The sequence below is a fragment of the Arachis duranensis genome, chromosome 10, assembly GCF_000817695.3.
Source record: "Arachis duranensis cultivar V14167 chromosome 10, aradu.V14167.gnm2.J7QH, whole genome shotgun sequence".
Classification (NCBI taxonomy): domain Eukaryota; kingdom Viridiplantae; phylum Streptophyta; class Magnoliopsida; order Fabales; family Fabaceae; genus Arachis; species Arachis duranensis.
Genome location: NC_029781.3, coordinates 28,753,152 through 28,757,313, shown reverse-complemented (window position 1 = coordinate 28,757,313; position 4,162 = coordinate 28,753,152). Strand labels below are relative to the sequence as shown.

The following is a 4,162-nucleotide window of genomic DNA, read 5'->3' as shown; positions in this document are numbered from 1 at the left end:
AGGTGATGATCCGTGACACTCATCACCTTCCTCAACCCATGAACGTGTGCCTGACAACCACCTCCGTTCTACATCAGATTGAATGAATATCTCTTAGATTCCCCAACAGAATCTTCGTGGTATAAGCCGGATTGATGGCAGCATTCATGAGAATCCGGAAAGTCTAAACCTTGTCTGTGGTATTCCGAGTAGGATTCCGGGATTGAATGACTGTGACGTGCTTCAAACTTTAACCTGCTGGGCGTTAGTGACAGACGCAAAAGAGTGATTCTATTCCAGTAGGAGCGGGAACCAACCGGTGATTAGCCGTACTGTGACAGAGTGCGTGAGCATAGTTTTCACTGCGAGGATGGGAAGTAGCCACTGACAACGGTGACACCCTACATAGAGCTTGCCATGGAAGGAACCTGCGTGTGAGAAGAGGATTTCAAGGAAGAGTTGAAGTCAGAGGACAAAGCATCTCCAAAACTCCAACATATTCCCCAGTGCTGCAAATCAAAGTAACATTGTTCCCTCTTTTATCAAATCCAGTAATTTCACTTTTAATCCAAATAATCCTATTGATATCCTAACTAAGATTAATAAAATAAATATTGATTGCTTCAAACCAATAATCTCTGTGGATTCGACCCTTACTCACGTAAGGTATTACTTGGACGACCCAGTACACTTGCTGGTTAGTTGTGCGAAACTGTTAAATAGTCCATTAATATTGGCCACACAATTTCGTGCACCATTTAGTAATGACGACACACAAACAAACTCAGTTCAAAATAAGCACAGACCATGTGCACCATATTTAAATTTAAAATATATCGAAATTACTTAATAATGACGACATACAAGTAAACTCAGTTTAAAATAAGTACACAAACTAGATTCAATCATTCATAAAAAGACATGCATATAAATTTTAAATCCAAAAAAATTATCAATATGGCTTAAATATCACTAGAAGTACTGTAACTATCTTTTGTGAACTAATACACCAAATCCAAGTCAATGAGACCAAGTGCACCCTATTTAAATTTAGAATGCACCAAAATTACTTAATAATGACGACACAAAAATAAACTCGGTTCAGAATAAACACGGACCAAGTGCACCTTATTTAAATCTAAAATGCATCGAAATTACTTAATGATGATGATATACAAACAAACTCAGTTTAGAACAAGTACATAAACAAGACACAATCAATCACAAAAATACATGCATGTAAATTTTAAATCTAGAAAAGTCGTCAATATGTTGCTTATAATTCTTATTTCATCGTCTTAACAAAAATTTGTATTACGGTTAAAAAATTTTGATATGAAAATTGAGAAATTTCTATGTAATTAAAAATTTTAGTGTTATTTTCTGATAAATTTTGTATAATTCAAAACTCCTTCTCCTCCTTCTACTCCATCATTATCATCTTTTTTTTCTTTTTCTATTCATCTTCTTTTTATTTTATTTTCTCATGATTCTTTTTGTTTATTCTCTTAACAAGAACAAAAATAAGAAAAAAATAAAATAAAAAAATAAATAATGCTGTATAATTACTAAGAAGGGAAGGAGAAAAAGAAAAAGAAAACGCAATAATAATAACAACAATAAAAGAATGATAATGTGAAAGAAATACGTGAAAAAGAAAAAAGAATGATAAAAAGAACACAAAAAAGAAAAAAACGAAAAGAAAAATGTAAAAACTAACGTAAAGAGGCTAGAAAGTTGGAGCGTGTAAACACGTTTTTATTAATAAAATTAGTTTTAATTAGATTTAAATTAATTTAATTAGTTTTAATTGTAAAAAATATTTGAATATATAACAAGACTCATTGTAATTGAACTTTTATTTTAATTATTGGAATGGTAGTGGTATTTTTTTAAAATATGGATTGTTGGGGTGTTATTCGCAAATATGGTACCGTTTAATTAGAGAAGTAAAAATCGTACCATCCGATTTATTAAAGGTATAGAAATTAGATCGTCTGATTTCTAGAGATACACAAATTGAATCGTTCGATTTGTGAGAGGTACACAAATCGGACTGTCCGAGTTATGTTAAAAAAATTAAAAAAATTTGAGATACAGAAATCGGACCTCCAATTTATGTACTTTTCACAATTTTAAAAAATACCAAAAATTATAATATTAAAGTATACACTACTTTTACTTCCATTAAAAAAAATTTAGCCTCTTTAATTCTATGATGTTACTTTAAATATCTTTTTGTAAATATTATGATCATATGAATTTGTCTAAATGACTAAATGGACAAATGGGCACGATTTTTTTGTTAGACTATGAATGTTAGATGAACGAAACAAACGTACACATTCCAATATTACTCATCATGATTAGGACAACTTATTATCCTTACAATAATATTATTATAAAAAGAAAAGTAGAAAACCTGTGTCTCTTTCAAACCAAAAGTGAGGGCTTCAATAATTAATTCATTGAAAAATAATTTGTAGGTATATACATCTAACTTCTCCCTCAAATTTAAAAGAAAAGAAAACAATGTTAAATTCACATTTTTCACATAAAATTTTCCATATACTCTTTTGACAAACAAATAATGTTTTCTTTTATTGAATTTGCTTTATTTGATGAGAAATTCCTTTTTTTTTTTTCACCATATTTTTCATCTATTTTTTCTTTTGTCTAAAATTTTTTCTCTCTTTTTTTCTTCTCTCAACATTGTTTAATAACCAAAATTAATCTATACAATAAGAGTTTCTTATACAAGAATGTCTTTTATTTCATTTTATTTATATACATATTAATGAGCTATGTTATAACAGTGGGTTTCATAAAGATTTAGAGCATGCCCCACTCCACATAGGTTAAACTATGTTATAACAGTGGGTTTCATAAATGAATACTCGTGTTTATGTCACAAATATTTGTCTTCTCAGAAATGGGAGGGATTTCTGATGTGGACAATGTTAATTTAATCTTGTTTCGAGAAAATAATGCTTGTGAAATTTTTAAGGAAAAAACTCTCCTTTGCAGCCACAAAGACAGAATTAATATCAAAATTTTATATTCTCTATAAAAAATTTAATTTAATGTTTTGAATAATTGTCCTAAAAAAGTTCCAAAATTAATAGTTATATTTTAGAGTTTTAAGAAATATTGTTAAGATATTTAAATGAATTTTATTAAAAAATATGAAAATTTTAATATTTTTACAAGGTTCATTTTTAAATACTTCTATAAACAAATCTTAATCTTTTGTTTTATTTTATTTTGTATAAATGGTTAGTATTTAAATGAACATCTTGCTAATTAAGTTAATAGTCTTTTGATAAATTTTTTAAATGAGCTATATATATTAAAAAAACAAAATGATTAAAAACCTATAATTTAATACGTTATTTATTGTCTTAATAACAAATTATTTTCTAAAAAAAGTATTAGACTTCTTACTTTACTTTAAGAATATTAGCATTTGCTTTTTATAAAGTATTTATAATAAAAAAGAACTTGTGAATATTTTTAGTATAAATAATTTTAATTTTAATAAAAGCATTTTGTAAGAGACACAAGTTAATGATATACATACAAACTAAAACAAAGAGTATTTTCAAGCAGATAACAAGTGCTGAATTCTAGCCCAGAAAAAAAAATTTAACAAAGGAAAAAAAAACGAAAAACAAAAACGTATTATCTCTCATGGTTGGATATTAGCTGTCACAAGTATATTTATGACAATATAAAATATAATAATCTTACGTAACTATTTATCAGTATTTTATTTTCTTTCAATTTTAGCTTTATAAAGACACACGCTTTGACATGTTCTTACTCTCTTCCTCTGCTTCCTTACTCCATTTCTTTCAACACACTCTTTGTGTCTTCTTATTCTTCTAATCAGTAATCACTCTCTTCTTTTCTTCCATTTAAGAGCTGCTCTTAGCATAGTGTTGCTAACTTTGTGTTACTTTTTTTTGTTATTACCATATTACCCCTATGCTAGAAGACATAGAGACATGGTAACTGTGACATTTTTTTTTCTCTGTTCTAGCTTTTGGAATTTTTGTGCAAAAGTCTTAGAAATGAAGTACTGATCACGGACACTGCTTAAAGTTTGAAGCTTTACAAGCTTTTAAAGATACCCACCAAAGCATTTGGAGCCATATCACTCACAAAAGAAACAGAATCAAAG

General features: G+C 28.2%; 1 protein-coding gene across 1 annotated transcript in view; it reads left to right on the top strand.

The window, feature by feature from the left end:
• Positions 1-3,779: 3,779 nt before the first annotated feature.
• The window catches only part of LOC107469588 (transcription factor bHLH153), a gene marked incomplete in the record, with an annotated part of 4,122 nt that continues 3,739 nt past the window's right edge, over positions 3,780-4,162 (top strand). Inside the window, 1 exon segment of the mRNA XM_016088966.3 lies at positions 3,780-4,162.